The following is a 21,855-nucleotide window of genomic DNA, read 5'->3' as shown; positions in this document are numbered from 1 at the left end:
TAGGCCAGTCAAGCAAACAGTATTTTTGCCTATAAATTGATGACGATTTTCAAAGTTTCATAACTCATTCTAAAGATATTAAAGTCACAACTCTGAGAACTCAGTCCCCATTATTGTGAAGCTACTGTGAGGTATTTATATATTATTTTCATAGTTTTTTTGGTTATTCAGCTCTTTGATCTCTTGATTCCATTCTATTTGTTATTAAAAGGGGATTTTTGAATTTAACCCTTTGTGAGATCCAAGAAGTTGAATCCAAAGTAGCATAAGGTTGGATTTAATTTAAAATTCATTTAGACCTAGAACCCTATCATTTGAGAGATTAAACATTGAACATTGAACATTCTACGTCTCCAAAGAAGCGGTTCTACCAGGCTACAATGAAGTACTTTCTTCATGTAAGTATAATTTTAATTTTCTATATTTGGTTTGTAAGATTACCAGAAAATCTTTTATTTTTTGTTTTAATTAAGATAGCCAAAAAATCTCAGTGAGTGGGGTTTTTAATTGTGGTAGCCCTTTGAAAACAAAATTGTGAAGGTTTTGGGTGAACCTTGGAAAACCTATTTCATAGTGAAAGACAATATCCCGTGAGTGAGGATATTGGGAGTGGAGTAGTTATGTGGCTGTTTTCTAACAGTTGGTGTATACACAAGCGAACAAGTATAATTGTTGGAGTTGTGGTGAATGTTTATTATTTTGTATTTGTGGTGAATGATTGTAATTTATTTTATACACATGTGGTGAATGTTGAATAGCAGTAGATATTTATTTCTATTTTATTATTTATTCCTCTGTATTGGTTTGGGACTTTTATACACAGACCGTTATAGAAATTAGGTTGTCCTACCATAAGCCAATGGTTTTTGGTGTAAGGTTGTCCTCAGAACAACATCTGTATCAACCTCCCAATACTTATGCATTTAAGGTTGCTATTTGGGATTGATAAGTGCTATCTTGTTCTAGTTCTTCGTTATTCTGCATTTAAGTTTTAGTTTGGCATAGTCATATTCACCCCCCCCCCCCCTCTAGGACTCTTAGCTCGGCTTTTTCACGGCTATCATCAGATTCGGGTCAGAGTGTAATGACCCAGAAAATTTTGTGCCAAGACCAGAGTACTACCTCTATTTTCCTTAGAAGTTAATTGTGGGGTAATTAGCGCTAAACTCGATTGCTTGTGAAATTAGCATCAATCACTTTAAATTTGATCTGCATGACTCAAAACCTGTAGAATCATTAGCGCTATGTTACTCTGAAATCTGGGATTCATCGCTAAATCCAGTTGCTCTTGGGAATTTTTAGAAACTTTGGATCGGACCTGGACCGTGCGTCGAAAGTCCGATAGCGATGATCTTAGTCAGTTATGGTCACCATGTTGGACTTGGCCATCACCTCAAAAATCAAGTCCAGATGATGTTCTGGGTCGATTTGATTGAGTCCGGAGTGAAGAGTGTGAGAATGGTGGGATATTAAATATGATTTTATGAAATCTGAGTCGTGTCGCTTGCGTGACGATTTTAAGCAATCTGACCGTTGGATTCTGACCCAATTTCACCCTCTGATCAGGGAAGGTGGCCCAGGCATGTCATAGTGCTTGTGGACCTGATCGAGTTTCGGTGACCGTTCAATTGAGTGTGGTCCACCACGGCTGATCTGTAAAGCCGATGGTACGAAAACTCAGTCTGACCTAGATCCATGGTCAGTGAGCTTAAGTCCGACCACACGTGAAAAAAGGCCCACCGGAAGTGCTCCGTTGGATCGAGAGAGGCCTGTTTTGGTTATAACCTAAGTATACCTTGGCCCTGGGGTTATTTTCATCAATGTTAGGCCTATATATAGACCTTAAAACCCTCACTCTCTTTTCCATACGAATTTCCTAACCCTAGCTAAGAAAGAGAGAGGAAAAGAGAGAGAAAGTGAGAGAGAAGTTGGTGAATAATCTTCAGATTCTTTCCTGTTACTCTACATCCTTAAACCATCACTTTTGAAACGTTATTCCGGCGATTCTAAGTTCATCTTTGGGTAAGTTAACCTAACCCTAATCTGTTTTAGAGCTTAGAATAGTTTATGTGTTGTTGTAGCTCATTTCTATTCTTGCCTTAGGTTGTCAAGTCGCCGTTGACGAAGACTTATCGTCTGAATCAGTTCGGTGTGTTATTTCTGGTTTAAGGTGCAGACTTTAATCGTATAGGTTATGGTTTTCAAGGCTTTCAATGCCAGCTAATGGTTTATTCTTCTTATGGATGAGATTTCACATGCCAAATGCTATGTTTATTTTGCGTTCCTGATATGCATGTGTTATATTGCGATTTGTGTATTCTATGTATATGTAGGAAGTACCGTATACATATAAAATATGCACATGTGTTTGCCATGATTATTTATCGTGTATTTATGCTAGATGTATGTGTGTCAACTCCTTGGCAAAAGGAATTGTCCAAATGTGTGTATTCCAACATACATCACGTATGTTGACCTATGTATTCTAAGTGTTTGTAGAAATGTCTGAATGGTATAAATTATAACATATTATCCTAATTGCGGGCATTGAGAAGCGATCCTCAACACTCCTATTAGTGTGTATGATTTCCTATATGCAAGTCATATTCTTTGTTGTTTAATTTCATGTATCACTTATGCTCCAATCCATGTTAAGTTGATACTCTTCAAATGATCACATACCACATGATTTGAGTTGTTGTTCCATTACTATTCTAAATTGTCGATATGAATATCTGCTATAATGGAATATGTTTGGGACTATGAATAGTCCAGGAAATCGGTAATCAGCCTTGAGTTCGTGGCTGAGGTTGCTTTCGCCACGTAGGATGCGATTTGACGAACCCGAGTCGTATTAGAGTTGTCGGCAGTGGTTTGGCCACACAGAGTGTTTGCGCACTCTATGTCGTTCAACCCAACGTGCGCTCGTGCTAGTCGAGTTCGTCAAGTAACCCGATTGTCCGATGTATGTTCACCATGTATGGACGTTATTGCTTGAATCTAAGGTACCAAACTCGCCAGTGCAAATCCTGTTAACCATTGTACCTGGATCCGCTAAGACTCATGAGCCGGACATGATGGTATGGGACACCGTGGTCGAGCTGTCGGCCTACGCTGGGGTGACGAGCCTCCCCGTAGTGACTCGTGAGCCGATTATGGTGGTATGGGACACTATATTCGTGCTATCGGCCTACATTGATTGGTGACAAGCCCTTTGTAGTGACCTCGAGCATACCTGGATACCACATTGAGGTGACGAGCCTTATTGTAGTAACGAAGGTATGATAGGCGTGTAATGATTGGTGACGAGCCCTTTACAACGACCTAAAACCATATGATGGTATGAGATTGTCTAGGACTGACGACCCTAGAATGGATCACTGTTTAGAAATTGATATGAGGAAGGTACCTTAGCTTCCCAATCCTGTTGTATGAAAAGGACTAATAACAACTTGGTAATCATGTTCATGCACCACATTGCATGTGCCTAGAACAGGTGGAGCACTTGAGGTGATGTCATGCGTAATGTAAGATGAAGACGCTAAGGGTGTACCAGCGAGGGCACGCATCATTCTACATGCATCCTTGCACTAATAAGAGTACTTAGGACATGTTTGATTGTTCTGCTTTATCATTATTGCTTGATTGAATTGATAACATGTTAACCTTTGCTTTATTGTTCCACTGAGTTGATCACTTACTCCCACGTTCTGGGACGGTGTTTAAACACCCACCATACTCTGTCTTAGATGCAAATATTGATGCGACCCTTGAGGCAGAGCAGGTGTTTGAGGATGATGAGGCTGCATTTTCTTTCATGCAGTTTTCAGGCGGGTTCTTGTGAGTCATGTCCTGATACACGGGAGTTCTGGGTTTCTTTTGGAATAGATAATGTCTTTTAATGCTTGTATTTTGATAGCAACACTTGTAATATGACCTGGTATGTATACGTATTTCAGGGACTTGCACATGTACATATATGATTCTATAAGTCTTCCGCTTGCATCTTTCACTTATCCCTGAATTATGTTTGCAGTTTGGCTTAATTTATTCCATGGTTTATGTACTCATATAGACAACATACATCCATCATTAAATATGTTGCATAAGTGATGTTTTGAAACTTGGGAGCCGAGATATGCTCGACCCCTGAATTTCAGGGCGTTACACAGAGACGAAGACATTCTGAAGACAGCCTTCCGGACACGCTATGGTCATTTCGAGTTTCTGGTCATGTCTTTTAGGCTGACCATTGTGCCTGCCATCTTCATACAGCTGATGAATGAGGTCTTCCGGCCCTACCTCGACCAGTTTATTGTAGTCTTCATCGATGATATTCTGGTATGTTCGAGGACCCGGGAGGACCATGAGATGCATTTGCAGATAGTGTTAGAGAACCTGACTACTAAAAAAAGGGGCAAAGGATACAGACCATGTTAGTTTTTTGCTACAGATATAAACCTTAGCTACAGTTGTTACGGTTTTAATCCGTAGCTAAAAAGTTGACACATCGTTAATAATTAATGGTGTTGTAAGGGGCTCTATGGGGCCTAAAAAATAAATATGTTCTATCTAAGCCATCTATATATTTGGAAATATTACTTTAGAGCATGAAATCAAAAATCATCTAGATCGAAGGCTCAAGTGGACCACACGGTAGGAAACTTGGATATTAAATCATATTTGTTTCTTATGGTGTGGTCCACTTAGGCCTTCAATCTACCTTAAAATTAGGATCATGAACTAAAATAATTTAAGAAAATTATTGGTCGGAATAGATAAACCAAATACATCATGGTGGGCCCCATGGAGCCCCTGTCAAGACCGTCCACGGTCCACGCCCAAATTTGGGTACGTGCTCAAAACCGAGCCATGCCCAAAAAGGGTTCTCTCTCTCCCTCTCTCTCTCTCTCTCCCCATTCCCTAATCTCTTCTTTCCCCAAATCCTCTCTCTCCCTCCCGATCTCTGCTCCATCTCTCTCATTCTCCTCCCTCTCTTTTCAATGCATCAGTCGTGAAGAAACACACGCCATGAAGCTCCTCTTCCTTCTCTCTCTCCATAGCAGAGGGACGGAGATGGATTCCCGACGATGTCTGCGTGGATGGGTTCAGCAATCACTGGCTGCAAATGTGGTCACTGGAGATGAGAGACAGAGAAGACGAGGGTTTGGATTGCACCAAATCTGCCGGAAACAATGCCTGTCAGTAAAGTCGGGTGGGGTGGGGGGGTTTATTTTCATGACGGGGGGTGATGCTGGCTGTGGACCCTGGTGGATTCGGGCAATGCTAATGTATTCTGGTTCTGCAGATGAAGATGACGGTGACAAACCACCTCTGGTACTATTTTTCTTAGATTCATGTTTTTTCCTGATAAATTTCATAAGGAGATTTAGGACTTTGGAGTCTGATTTTGGTTCCTAAGTATTTCCGTATTAGAATTAGGGATTTACAGTGTGGGTTTTCGGTTGCATGTTCTGTGTTTCCATATAGGGTATTGCACGGATGTGCACAATGGAAGATAAGACTTTATGCAATCAAGCATATGGCTTAGATGATCTGCAATGGTTATGGGCCATTATAGGCATGGGATGTGGCTATATGCATATGTCCTGCAGCATGTAAAGTGAGGTAGAAAATGCAAGAGGGACATGGCTAGGGCTCTGCACATTTCACAATGTGCATTTAGTTAATGGTCAAACAGTAGCACTTTAAGTGGCTAGGGATCTCTTGTTGTTTGATTTACTGAATATGAGGAAAGTCACTCTAGGAAGATTAAATCCATTCTTCCTAAATCATGTTCTATAGGTTCTTCTAAGTAAACCTCAAAACTCTTAATTACTACTTGTCATATAAGCATCAACATTCCTAGTTTTTTTAGACTTGTTTGGGATAGAAAGAGTTTGGTGCATAAATAAACATAGTAGAGCAATAACATAGGTGAAAAGAAGAGAAGAACAGAAAGTGGTTGAGGGTTTTGGGGCATTGAGCTTATTGTGTCAGCAGAAGGGTGTGCTCCACATTGAGTTCTTGATGTTTTTCTTTACCTTTTTTTTTAAATTTTTAATTTTTTAAATTCAGTTATTTAATGAAGTTCTTAACCACTTATTTGAAAGATTAGTTGCTAGCCTTCATGAGCTGCTACCTAACAGTTAACAGGGTTTTCTGTCACTTGTAATGCAACACGTTCACCGTATATGATGGCATGGATAAACTTCATTCCTAGCTGTCTAAATGCGGTCCCTATTGTGATAGGAACATAACTTGAAATTCATGCTGATTGGACAATCCTAAGTGTCTGCTTAGTGATGATGGTTAAAATGGTGGTTAATCCCTTATTCTAACAGTTATGGACATGTGAAACATCTTGCTTTAATATGCAGCTGTTTCAGTAAATCATCTATAAATGAGCCCCATGACATATTTTGGATGGATCCCATAACCAATTCATGCTATCAAAGTCAATATATAATTGTGTTTGGAATGTGTGTGGGAAATAGAAACATGAGCAGCCTTTAATCGCCCTACTGATTGATGACTAAAACACTCATTTGGCACGATGTTTTCACTTCAGTTTTATTTATGTGAGTGTGAATGTAAGCATGTACCTTACTCCATGCCATTTTCTCGTCTGTTTCAGGTGAGATTGATGTGGTAATTTTCATGGCACATTTCAGTAAATGCTAATGCTATACAAAGATCGACTCATTTTTATGGCTTGTCCCATATTTTCGGCACTTGCATGTATGTTCATCTTCGGCTCATTTATATCTAATGGATGCAAATGTTAAGATTTCAGTACTTCTGTTTGTTGAGATTATTTGTTGTTTATGTTACTATTGATGCTGTTGTAGTTGAGCTATAAAAGAATTTTTTGACATTAAAGATGATTTTGTTGAGAGTCATTTGATAGCACATCATCAAAGCGATTGGTTAGATGATGATTTGTTTTCATTTAGTATGATCATGTTCATAATATCCGTATTGTATTGGTCAATGCCACTACATCAGATCTGTGTCGGCCTGATACAATGATTGTATCACGCCAATATAGCCATAATGGCCAGAATTTTCTTTTCCTTTTTTAAAATTTTTTATTCCAACCATGAAGGAAACTTATAAAGACATTTCAGACTAGGCCTGCACCTATTTTGGGGATCAAAACAAAAGATTTTAGTGCGATTTGATGAGTCAAGTCGGTGGGCTATTGTAGGAAAAAATGGCAAAGGGTAAATCAATACATTTTTTTGTGTGTGTTTTCATCTTTTGTTTCTTGTATTTCAATGTAACAGAACTTGATCCATGAAATCAAGCTTATTTGTGTCTAAGTAGGGTCCATTTAATTGACATTTAGCTAGTCAGGCCGACAGATGATTTTCTTATCAAAGAATGATCTGATACACTATTATATACATACAAGACAAAATGATAAATTCTTAAATTTCCTTTTGCTTCCACTTCCTTGTATTTTACACTATTTTTTTAGTTTTTATTTTATTTTATTTTATTATTAATTATTTTTTTTTTACTGATACAATCCAATACAGTCTGCTAGGGGTTGACATAGATATGATATGCCTGTGTGGTGTCAGTTTTCGGCCAGTCTGATATGCCCTATGATGCCGATACCTAGTACCATGAAAATAAGAAGGGGATTCTATCTATGCTTAGGCCTATAGAGAAATTGAGTAGGAGCTATTAGAGTGGTTGCGAAGATTATTTGTTTATTTCTCTGATGAATTTATGAAATTAGTTTTTCTTTTATTGTAGAAGATTTTTTTTTTTTTGCTTTATTTTTAAAACAATTGATAACTAATATATTATAGTGAAAGGGTGTTCAGGTGCTTTTAAGCATGTTATATGTGAAGTTTGATAAGAAAAAAAAAATCTTCTATTGGTAAAATCCTAAGTAAGCTGACATTAGATTGTGAGAGTTTTTTATGCATTCTGGCATGCTTGGGCTTAGTTTTTCCCAACCCCCTTGACAAGTTAGGCATAATGTTGGCATTGTGAATGAAGCATGTGAGCCTAATGCTTATTATGGTGTTGAGCAATTGTTTCCAACAGAGGCCAAGGCGCAGAGTTATCCCTTCGAGGCATGGATCCTTTCAAGTCCATTGCAATGTGGCTCCTAAGATTTTCATTTGACTTCTTTGGTTCTAGATATCCCTTGTAGTTTCGTTACTACCCTAATCTGACAGTCGAACCTTTTTCTTGAATGCGTGTCGTGTTTTGTACTTTAATGGAGTGGTTTCTGATGGTGGCACCCTTTTCTGCTGTGGAGTCCAGTGGAATGGATGGCAGGACAACACTCTTTTCTTGTGTTAGTTTTTACTATTCGTCATCTATGTTTTCAACATTATAAAATTTTAGTAACAGTGGAGAAATGCCTTTCTTGATCTTACAATCTATTTTTGTCAGAGATGCAAATTATCCTTATGCGTAGGATTTGCCTCCTATGTTTCTTGGAAAATTTGGTAGGATGTGATTCATTCTCCACCAACCTTGATCTTCTATGTTAGCTCATGTTATACTTTCATGCTTTTTTCCTTCTTTGTTGCTTTTAATATTAGGGTTGATAATGCTTTGGATAATGACATGTTCAATCTACTTTTACACTTTAGGATGGATTTAGGGATATTATGATGTAAAATCTTCAAGAGATCTTCTCCTGCCCAGAAAGTTGGGCATTTGATTCTCAATGTTTCACTAGTTGTCTAATTCCCTAGGAAATTGTTAAATCAATGTGCTGCTCTCTGTGGTAAAGTTCTATTATTTCATTTGAGAATTATTAACTTGGAGGATGAGGTAGATCAATTACAATGTGGAGAAAGGAATCAGATTGCCCATAGCCCCCAGCAGGGGATTCTTACAGACCTAAGCTCTGTGGGCCTGCCGTGATATGTGTTATACTTATATCCACTCCGTCCATCAATTTCACTAACTCATTTTAGGGCATGAGCCCAAGGATGAGGTAGATGTAAAGCTCAAGTAGACCACACTGTAGGAAATAGTAAGGATAAAGACGCCGACTATTGAAACCTTCCTCAGAGCCATCATGATGTTTATATGCCATCTAACCCGTTCATAAGGTGACTATGACCTGGATGATGGGAAAACAAAATAATTAGCTTGATCCAAAACTTTTGTGGACTCCAATATGTTTTTAATGGTGGATCTTCAAGCCCCACTATTTTTTGTGTTGTGGTCCATTTAATCTTTATATCAGCCTCATGTTTGAACTCATGTCCTAAAATGAGCTGGTGAAACTGATGGATAGGGTGGATATAACACATACATAATGGTGGGCCCTACAGAGCTTGGGGCTGCAAGAATCCCCTGTAACCCCACTGCAGGCAATCTGTGTCTGCGGAGAAGGCGAAGATGATCACCTTGACCAATCAATGAAAATTCCAATTATATAGATAGGATATTACCTCCCTTAGTCACTAATGTCAAGGCCCTACAAATCACCTTTTTAAGACATCTTTAACAACTTTTTTTTGACAAATATGCTCATCTTTAATAACTGATGCTGAAGTGGTACATTCTGTAAAGATTGTCCAGGCATTATTAAGATTCATGGAGGTGTTTCCTACTCTAGTACTTGTTGCTTGGAATCATTGCCTAAACGATCAACCATTGATGGTAGAAATCCTAATCATGTCTGATTTCCATGCGAACCTTTTGATTTGGATCCAAGTTCATGTTTCCTCAAGATGCCAACTTACCTTATCCTTGAACCTTCGTTTTGCAACTGAAGACGAAACCTGCACTTTATCACATGAGCTGGTGGAGATAGTGTAGCGTGTGTGAGTGATCCAAGGTTCCATCCTTAGTAGCGTTACCTTTCAAATAATAATAATAATAATAATTCATTTAAGTTTTTGGAGGTCTGTAACCCAAGATCCTACTTTGATTTTACCTTGAGGTTTCAGTGAAACTTATTTCCATGTAGATTGATGTTTGTGGAATTTATCTTCTGTAGTAATTTTTTCCATGATTGTTTGTTTTACGTTTATATAAAAACTTGGAGGAGAAGATATATATGCTTATTCAACCGATGGTACATAATGTAACATTTTATATATGAATTGATTGGATGCTTAGGGCCCATTTGGATACCACCAAATATGTTACTTTTTCTACTTGCAGTAGTAGATAAGTGACTTATTTCAGATAAGTAAGTTTGGTTTATGATTAGTTATAAGTAAATTTTTTTACTTAAAAGTATTTAATCACTTCAGTTAATTTTTTTAGCTTTTCAACTTTTCATAAGTTTTTGAAGAGAGGAGAAGCTGATAAGTATGTTGTTTACCAAACATACTTATCTTCTTAATTAGTATAAACTAAGATAAGCTACTTGTGGCATAAGTAGCTTATCTTAAGAACTTATGATCCAACCGCCCCCTTAATGAGAAAATTACCTAAGGAAAGTAAACAATGGCACTAGATTTTGACCTGTGCAATTTCAGCATTTTGCAGATAAAAAAGAAAATCATCATCATCTAAGCATTATTCAAATTAATTGGGGTCAGGTAGGAAAAAAATCATTTTGAAATCACTTTTAATGTTTTCTACAATATTATCCAATAAAATAAATTGCTATAACCTAGGAGTTTTACCTATATCAGTTCACCAATATTCTCACTTGCTGCAAAAGATGCATATTATAATAAATTTTACAAAAAATCCTTCTGTAAGGTTGTTGTGCATTAAATGGGCTGCACATATTTAAGTAACTATTTTGAAATATTTTGCAGTTTTCTATAGATGCACATTAAATGGGCATAAGTTCTCATGAAAAGTCAAAAAATACAATCTATAAAAGGTGCATCAATTTCTCCGCATCCGAATTTTAAAGTGGACAATTATTTGATCACATATGGATACAAATCAATATTCCAGAAGGGCAAGGATATGATATTGAAGGTGTAAGGTTTGGTCTTTACTTTGTATAGAAACAAAAGTCTTAGAATTAAAAGAGGACAATTTATCATTACTCACAGAAATGACTTTAGAAGTATTCATCTCAATTTCTCTTTTTGAGGGTGTTTGAATATTAAATGTAAAAGTTTTATTGGTCCCCACACAAAAAAGGAGAATCTCTCAATGTTCAATTCTCTAAAAGTGTGTTTGGTTGCACCAAATTTCATGAAAATTTTCACCTAATGAGACTAATTAATCAATCATGAAATTTTATGATTTGGTGTAATCAAACACAGCTTAAACTTTTTTACTTGTTCCAATAAACAAAAATAGGTTCTATATTGTTGTTGTAAAAATTTGATTCTAGATATCCAGCTAAGTAGAGTTAGGGGTACAACTTGGTGGGGTTGGGTCGGGTTGGGTTGGGTTGAGGGTAAACTCGAACCCCAATCCGACCTCAAGAGGACCTAACCTACAACTTGACCTAACTTGAATTTCAACCTGAGGTGCTGAACCCTAATCCATCTATGCCCCACCATCGCCTAACACAACCCAACTGAAATACATGTAATTATAAGCTTACATTACAACTCTACCAAAGTATCAGCTTACAATGATGCACCTGGGAAAAAAAGCTAGACAGAAAAAGTATGTGACTTTTACACGAGGATTGACTTGCTATGAATTTTGAATTTTGGTTTTATCTTATAATTTCAAATTTACTTCTCAAGGCTTATATGATCCTCAATTTAAGGATATGCAAAGATTGTCAGTATTTCAGTTTGTATAGGTGGGGTCTGTTGTTCTGGCATCCAAACCATTTATTTGATGTGTCCTGCCATAGATAGATCATGCCCTGAAGAGAACTCAAATAGGAAGAACCGAGAACATGTGTTTATAAGTACTTACTGCCTATTTCCCGGCCTTTATGTATGTCTGCATTTGTTTCAAGCTGTCCCTAGTTTATTGGCGAATGTTGCTATCTGATTATCCTGCTCTATGTCAGAATGTGATTGTTTGGACAATTTGGTTTTTAGATTTTCCTTTATCAATGGTACTTTTTTAGCCTTTATTTCATATTTTATCTGAACTTCAAACTTACAGTACTCCAATGGCATGATTTGGAGCAAGTTATTAACTACTCTAACAAGGCACTGCAGGGCTCAGGCATATATTTGTTGCCACTACAAGGTTCAATATTGAAATGGTAAAGTTTTTAACTATTTATTTTATCTTTGGTTTTTCCCGTTCTTCATAAATAACTTGATATCTTAGCCTCCTATCATTACCAGCTAGTCTTGTCACTATTTGTACATATGTCATCTCATGAGTCATACTTTTTGTAATTTTCTTACCCTTGTAGTGATTATCAAAAGCAGTGGGCCATCATTGAAAGAATACCCTTATAGTGAGTCCAATCAAGGTATGGATAATACATGGTTTTAGTTCATGTTAAATGGTACCTTTTATTATGGATCACCCCTGGACCAAATGTAACACCCTGAATTTCGAGGGTCGAGCAAAGCTCAACTCCCAAGATCCAACGCATCACTTATGCAACATAGATAATGATATTTAAATGTTGTCCATGTTAGTGCATTAAACATGAGGGGGATTATACTAAAATAGCATATCATACTCCAGAGACAATTTAATTTAGCAAGTGGAAGACTGAAACACACATATATATATGTATATAAGTACATAAGGGTGTTGCAACCTCCAGAGTATGAGTATGATACCGGGAAAAATATAAACATGTATTATTTTAAAATTTACAAAATATCAAAACTTACATGTCTAACTAATCCATGTATCCCTGTAATCCCGTCAAATCAGCACGAGGTGTACATAAACCCGCCTGATAGCTGAACATGAGAGAATTCCTCCTCATCTATGAAGTCCAGATCAACTGCGTAGACTCCGGCATCACCTGCATCTAAACCAGAGTCTGGTTAGTGTTTTAAAACATCGCCCCAGAGTGGGAGTGAGTGATCAACTCAGTGCTACTATAAGGCAAAGGTTAACATGTTATCAATTCAATCAAGCAATAATGATAAAGCAATACAACAATCACTTCTTAGCTACTCTTGTTAATGCAGGAATGGAGTGCAGTAATGATGCATACCCTCACACAAAGCTCCCTCAAGCGACCTCATCAACCATTTACCCATGGAAAACTCCCTAAACATGCACTTTCTCGCTAAAGCACATGCAATGCGGTGCATGATCATGTTAACCGAGTACTTAATTAGGCTTATTCATAGATTCGGGAAGTTAAGGTACCTCCCATTACATCATTAACCCAAACGGGGATCCATCTAGGGTTGTCAATCCTAGTTAATCACATACGATAGGCAAGTTGTAGGGCATCACTCCTAATGAAAAGCAGTGGGTAGGCAAATTCAAGAGTTTATGCTCGAGGTCACTATGGGGAGGCTCGTCACCTCAGAGCAGGCCGACAGCTTGAATATATTGTCTCATACAACCGTATTCAGCTCACGAGTTTGGGTTGCTCACTAGTCACTACAGGGAGGCTCGTTAACCTAGCGTAGGTCGACAGCTTGACCACGGTGTCCCATACCACCATGCTCAGCTCATGAGTCTTAGTGGATCGTGGTATAATGGTTGAAACAGGATTTTACATTGGTAAGTGGTACCTTAGATTCAAGCAGTAGCGTCCATACATGGTAAACACATAATAGGCCAAACGATTTATTAGACAAGTTCGGTTAGTACAAGCGCACACTGAATTAATCGATATGGAGCGCATACACACCTCATGTGGCCTAACCACTATCGACAATCATCGTATGACCCGGATTCACCGAACGTATCAAATGTGGTAAGACTAATTCAGCCATTCGAACGGGAACTATTAGCGATTGCCTAGACCATGTTGTAGTCCTAAACTTACACAAATGTAGCATGTAAATACATGTGTTAATCATATCAGCATTTGACGAACAATTCCAATCAATTCCTCATTTGAGCATTTCATCGAACGCATTGAACATGTTACCAACTATTTACATTTCATCCATAAATTGCATAATCAAAATTAAGATTACATGAAGGAAACTATACATATAGATAAGGTAATTGAGAATCCCATCTCAATACCCTTATTAAACACAATTCATCAAGGATTTCTTATTCAAACATTTTATCAAACACTTGAACTACACATTACAAAATACATAGACTAGATTAATTATGACAAAAACTATAGCAAAACTTTACACAAAATTAGGTTATAAAGCATATGATAAACATTAACCTTAGTTTAGAAATCATGGCAAGCATAAATCATAATTTCACGTTCAATCAAACATTTCAACAAACACATGGAATGCATCATATATTCCAAATAGTTCACATATGTGTAATTTATCAAAAACATCGTAACTAAGATCATATGGTAGCAATCAAGTCAGACATAAATCATTAGCTAACATTGAAAACCTCGAGAACCATAACCTAAACGTTTATAGTCCGCACCTTTCGTCGAAATACTCAATTCGGATGTTGCTCGAATCCTACGCTCCCGTATACAGAACAACGGTTACCTAAACATTAAAATAGGTTAGCTATTTCGTCATTTATGCTATTTGGATTCTATAACGCCCTGAAATTCGGGGGTCGAGCATAACTCAGCTCCCGAGTTCCAAAACATCACTTATGCAACATATTTAATGATGAATGTATGTTGACTGTATTAGTTCATAAAACATGGAATAGATTAAGCCAAAAACACAGATATGATTCAGGGATAAGTGAATAAAGCAAGCGGAAGACTTATAGTAAAGTGTGTACAAGTGTAAATCCCTGAATTACATATACAAGCCAGATCGTATGAAAGTGTTATTTAACAAAATTATAAGTATCAAGTTACATCATTTAAGTTTCCAAAAAAATATTCCCAGAGATCCCGCACATCAGACCGAGGCTCGCTAGAACCCATCTGAAAACTGCATATAGGAGAAGGCAGCCTCGTTATCATCCAGCTCCCGCTCTGCCTCAGAAGTCGCATCCACATCTGCAACATCAGAGCCTAAGACAGAGTCTGGTGGGTGTTTAACACCGCCCCAGAAACGTGGGAGTGAGTGATCAACTCAGTGGAACAATAAGGCACTGGTTAATATGTTATCAGTTCAATCAAACAGTAATGATAAAGTAGAACAATTAAATAAATCCTAAGTACTCTTGTTAATGCAAGTATGAATGCGGTATGATGCGTGCCCTCACGCGTACACCCTCAGCGTCTTCATCTTACGTTACGCATGACATCGCCTCAAAGTGCGCCACATCTACAAAGCACATGCAAATGCGGTGCATGGATATGATTACCAAGTTGTTATTAGTCCATTTCACACAGCAGGATTGGGAAGCTAAGATACCTTCCTCATATCACCATCCAAACAGTGATCCATACTAGGGTCGTCAATCCTAGACATCTCATATGATCATATGTTTGAGGTCGTAGCAAAGGGCTCGTCACCAATCAATGCACGCCTTTCATGCCCTTCCTACCACAGTTCGGCTCGTCACCTCATTGCGGTATCCAGGTATGCTCGAGGTCACTACAAAGGGCTCGTCACCAATCAATGTAGGCCGACAGCACGAATATAGTGTCCCATACCACCATAATCGGCTCACGAGTTTAGTTGCTCACTGGTCACTACGGGGAGGCTCGTCACCCCAGCGTAGGCCGACAGCTCGACCACGGTGTCCCATACCACCATGTCCGGCTCATGAGTCTTAGCGGATCAAGTACCATAGTTAATAGGATGTCACTGGTAAGTTCGGTACCCTAGATTCAAGCAGTAGCGTCCATACATGGTTAACATACATCGGACAATCGGGTTATTTGACGAACTCGACTAGCACGAGCGCACGTTGAGTTGAGCGACATAGAGTGCACAAACACTCCGCGTGGCCAAACCACTGCCGACAACTCTAATACGGCTCGGGTTCATCTAATACGTCCTACGTGGCGAAAACAATCTCAACCACGCATACAGGGTCAACTACCGATTTCCTGGACTAAGGCATAGTCCCAAACACTTTACACTACTACAGATATTCATATGGAACGTAAGACAGTAATGGAACAACAACTCAAATCATGGTACACCAGCACTTGAAGAATATCAACTTAACATAAATGAGAGCATAGGTAATGCTTGAATTTAAATAACTTGGAATGTAACTGCATAAAGGAAATCATGCGCATCAATAGGAGTATTGAGAATCACTTCTCAACGCCCACAATTAGTGTAATCATTACACTTAGATCATTCATGCATTTCTACAAACACTTGGCATACATGGAACAACATACATGACGTATGTTGGAATACATGCACTAACAAGTCGACGTCGAATGATGTCAACCTTCTCTGAAGTCACCGCACCAATTCCGGACCAAGCAAACTACACTCACCAATTCGCCCAACAATGTGGTGCTCTACACGGCAACCATACAACGCCTCATAGGGAGCCATGCCGATACTCGCCTGTAAATTATTATTATACGCGAACTCTGCATACTAAAGACAATCATCCCAACTGTCCTTGAAATCCAAAACACAAGCTCGCAACATATCTTCCAGGACTTGATTCACACGCTCCGTCTGCCCATCTGTTTGCGGATGAAACGCGGTGCTGAACTTCAATTTCACACCCATTGCTTCCTGGATACGAGTCCAGAAGATAGATGTAAAACGCGTGTCTCTATCAGAAACAATCTCCAGGGGAACTCCATGCAGACGCACTATCTCCTTAATATACAACCTAGTCAACTCGTCTACATAGTAAGTGACTCTGATCGGTAAGAAATGCGCCGACTTCGTTAATCGATCGACGATCACCCAAATAGAGTCAAATCCCTTTCTCGTTCTCGGCAACCCAGAAATAAAATCCATAGAGATGAAATCCCACTTCCATTCAGCTATGGGCATGGGCTGCAACAACCCAGGAGGTCGGCGATGCTCTGCCTTGACCTGCTGGCACGTGAGACAACGAGAAACAAATCTGGACCTTCATATTGTCCCACCAATAAGACCTCTTCATATCCTGATACATCTTCGTGCTACCTGGATGCATCGCAACTTTAGAACTATGGGCTAACTCGAGATCCTCGTCTCAAGTCAGGGATGTCAGGAACACATAACCAGGCACGAAAACGTAGGCCCCCATCAGAACTAACACTCCAGTCGGAGTTCTCATCAGTACCAACCCGCTGCCTCATCTTCACCAAAAGCTCATCATCTGCCTGAGCTGCAATGATCCTCTCGTCGATAACGGGCTGTACACGAATGTGTGCGATAACCTCATACGGCTCAACCACCGTAAGCTTCTGCTCAAAATCGCGCACGAACTCCAACATATCCCACTCTGCTATCATCAGCAGAGCCGCAAACTCAATGGCCTTCTTGCGACTCAACGCATCTGCCACAAGGTTCGCCTTGCCAGGATGGTAAGAAACATCGAACTTGAAGTCCTTCAATGTTTCCATCCATCTGCGCCTCATATTCAAATCACGCTGCATAAAAATATACTTAAGGCTCTTGTGGTCGCAAAAGAGCTCGAACTCCTCACCATAGAGGTAATGTCTCCAAAGCTTTAATGCAAAGATGACATCCGTTCCAAGTCGTGCGTAGGGTAATTCTCTTCATGTTTCCTCAACTGACCCGAAGCATAAGCAATCACCCCGTCCTTCCGCATAAGGACACAACCAGACCAACGCGAGAGGCGTCGGATATATAATATACTTAACCCCTTGCTCGCAATACTAGCACAGGGGCGGACGTCAACTTGTCCTTCACTCCCGAAAAGCTAACTCCGCCCGCTCACTCCAAGCAAACTTCAAATCCTTCCGTGTCACCTACGACAACGGCCTGGCAATCTTCGAGAAGTCCCGAATAAAGCGTCGATAATAGCCTGCAAGACCCGAAAAAACTCCTTACCTCAATAACCATGCTGCTTCCAGTCCTGCACTGCACCTACCTTGGCAAGGTCGACGGCTATTCCTTCCTTGGACACCACATGTCTCAGGAACTTGACTTCCTCTTTCCAGAAATCACACTTCTTGAACTGTGCGAAAAGCCGATGCTCCCTAAGAGTATCCAAAACCGCTCTTAAGTGCTCCTCGTGCTCTGCCCGCGCCGAATAAATCAAAATGTCATCAATAAAAACAATGATGAATCAAAATAGGAATGGCGAAACACCTGCTTCATCGATCCATGAACACGGCCGTGCGTCGTCGATCGAACGACATCACAAGGAACTCATAATGACCGGAGCTGGTCCTACGGTCTTCTGCACGTCTCCATCCTTGACGCGCAATTGATGATACCCTGACCGCAGATCAACCTTCGAGAAGTACCGTGCCCCCTTCAACTAATCAAATAGATCATCAATCCGGGGCAAAGGGTACTTATTTTCACCATCACTTAGTTCAACTGCGATAATCAATACACAATCGCAAGGAACCATCCTTCATCTTCACAAACAACACGGGTGCTCCCCAAGGAAACACACTGGGCCGAATAAAACCCAATTCCAGCAAGCCATCTATCTGCTTCCTCAACTCCTCCATTTCACTCGGAGGCATCCGATAAGTGGGTAAAGAAATGGGCGCCGCACCAGGCATAAGATCGATAGCAAAATCAATCTCACGCTGAGGAGGTAATCCAGGAATCGACTCAAACACATCTTCAAACTCCTGAACTATCGGCGTACTAACCAACGCCGAATCGGTCGAACTCTCTAACAGAGAAGAATAAAAATCAATACGAAGAGGGTAACTGACCTGAACTAGGAAAGTAACAGTCTCGTCCTCAGGTCCATGGATCGTCACTAATCTAGCTTCACAATCAATCTCAGCTCGCATCCTCGTGAGCTAATCCATACCCATAATAACATCGTAGTGATAAAGCGGTGCGATTAGCAAATCAACACGGGTCGATCCACTTCCAGGATCGACCAAACAATCCATACAACGCTTGCCTAAAGCAGAGGACATCCCCGTAGCGGTAGTAAGCGTCACTCCTTGGATAGGAACAGATCTCAAACCCAAACGCCTAACTGCCGCATAAGAAATAAGAGAAGTAGTGGACCCTGTATCCACTAGCACAGAAATGGGAATACCTTCAATATGCACTGTCACCTCAAAGGACCTCGGCACCAAGTCAGACATAGGCGCTTCAGCTGAAAACACCTGCTGGTGACGATTCGGTGGAGGAACCATGGGCGGCTGAGGTGGCCTGAAACCTGGAACTGCAGGTCTGAAGGATGGATGAGCTGGCGCTGATCGAAGAGGAGGAGGAGAAATAACCCGAGGCATCGGACGGCTAACCCTCTGCGGTGGAGTAAAACCACCGGCTCGCATACGGGAGAAGCGAACGGTCCAAGTGCCCCACCTTCCCACAATAAGAACATCTAAAATCAGCTCTCATCTGCTAAGCGGGCGCTGAATGCCCAGGAGGAGAATCAACTCGCGGCCTCTTGCGAGGAAAGGTGCACCCTGAGAGTCCGGTCGCGGCCTAGGAGCCATCGGTGCTCGCATGCGGACGCTCTATCTCCGTCCTACTGCTCGCAAGGACATGCTCACTAGCTCCGCATATGAAGAAATGCTAGCACAACAAATCTTCGATCCGATCTCAGGTCTCAATCCCTTAGAAAAATGCCGCATCCTCATCGGTGATCACCCAGATCAAAGGAAATACCGCCCCAACTCGAAACCGGTTCTCATACTCGTAATCGACAACCCTCCGGCGGAGGCGAAGGAACTCACTCTCCTTCTCATGTCGTTATGAAAGGAAATACTTCTCGTGGAAGCGCGCCTCAAACGCCTGCCACGACCAAACAAAGTCCTCCTCGACAGTGCGAAGCACACTGTCCCACCACAAACTGGCCTCCTTCTCAAACATGAAGGTGGCAAGCTCAACCTACTCGACCTCAGAGCAGTGCAACGGCCTCAGCATCTTAGAGATGCGGTCAATCCAATACTCGGCCTCCTCGGGTCTATGAGAACCCGCAAAAGTAGGAGGTCGCAAGCGCTGGAATCGCTCGAATGTGCCGCTGGCACTGGCACTGATACTGGCACTCCCAGATGGAGGCATAGGTGAAACAGGTGGAGTCGCCCCCACAGACTGAGCAAAGATGCCAGCCATGGAAGAGAGGAACTCCTGCTGCTGCTGCTGCTGAATCTATACTGCATCAACAGCATCATCTGCTCAAACCTATCAACAGGTGGAGTAGATGAAGGTGCACGGCTCGGCCCAGGAACCGAGGGTGTGACTAGAGGAGCCATCGGTGTCGACCCAACACCGGCACGAGATGGACCCGCCTGCGGATCTGACTGGCTATCGCTCAAGGGAGGAACCCCAGCAAGCGACTCAATCAGAGAGAGACGGGCCGAAGTCTTCGAACCCTTAGGAGGCATCCCTACATTAAATCAGAGGATGCAACCTGTCAGATTCTAAGTCACATAATCCATCCACACAACAACACAGCACAACACAACTCCAAAGACAAACAACATGCATTCCATTAATCAAAATCGTCGCAATACAAGTAGTGCAGCAATACATGAATCACGACTAGGAAAGCATGAAAACAACAACATCTAACACTTCAACAACTACAGCAACTACAACAACCATAAACAACTACCACAACTACAACACTACAACACCCCAACTACAAGCCAACAACGGCTACACACATAAAGAAAACACAAACAAAGCAAAGACGGCCACGATGATGCTACTTGTCGGAATCAGGAGATGGAAGCGGAGCACCCTTATCCTACAAGCAACACAGGATAGACTTCAAAGTCCGAGACATCTTCCTAAGCTTATTCTTAACAAAGCCTCGAAGATCAACCATCTCCTGGCGTAAAGCAGCCTGCCCTTCTTCAAGCCATGTAAGACGGGCATCTCTGGTAGTCTGCTCTGTGCCCTGCTCCGGCACCATAGGAGGAGAACTATCACTCGAACCCTGTGCCTCAATCTCTTCCTCGTCTTGCTCTGTTCCTTCCTCAGACTCCGCACCACCTTCAGCATAACTCTCATCATCACCGCTCTCAGACTCAGCCTCACCCTCTGAGGCAAGCCGACCAGAACCAACCTTCATCAGCTTAAGAGTCCTCAAATTGATATAACGAACAGGGACCGGCTTCTCAGCTCCAAGCCTATAGCCAAACTCATGTGCGATCTTGCAAATGAGGCGGCCAAAGGGAAGCGATTCGGTCCTTCTACTCGAACGAGCGATGAGAATAATCTGGTGCAGGACGTACGTCGGCACACACAACTTCGCTTCCTGCCCCACCTGATATAGGAAATCCACCATCAGGCGCGTACACTCGCTGCGGTTGCTCCACCTTGGATATACATTGAACGTAAAGATGTGGTGAAGCAAACGGAAGTCGTCCGTCATGAAAGAAGCCAAAAGACTCCTATTCGGCTGCCATTCAACCAGACGACCACACAAGGATCGGGTGCGACGATCCCTCTCACGCACACTGTCCACATTCTTCTCGCTGGCATGCACTTCACCAAGTGGCACCCTCAAGAGTCGGGATATCAAAGCAACATTGACAATACCAACTCGACCACTACCGTAGGGAATCTTGAACTGCAGAGGATCCAGTGAAGGCTCCAGAATGTTGGCATAAAAGGCCCGAACAGTGCTAGCATTCCCGCGATACTCGCCTTCAAACAAGGGACCCTAACCAGCCCCTTCTAGGTGCTCGAACAAGAAGAACTCACCAAAGAGCCGCGGATCAACATGAGCCTCAAAAAGGACTCTACGCCCCTCATAGACTCCATGCGACAATTCCGCCAACAAGGTCCTACTAACGGGAGCTCGAGGATCGAGGTCTCGCTTCGTCTGGAACTCGCGCGTGGCGGACGTGCTAGC

Source organism: Magnolia sinica, chromosome 2, assembly GCF_029962835.1.
Source record: "Magnolia sinica isolate HGM2019 chromosome 2, MsV1, whole genome shotgun sequence".
NCBI lineage: Eukaryota > Viridiplantae > Streptophyta > Magnoliopsida > Magnoliales > Magnoliaceae > Magnolia > Magnolia sinica.
This window is presented reverse-complemented; position numbering follows the sequence as displayed.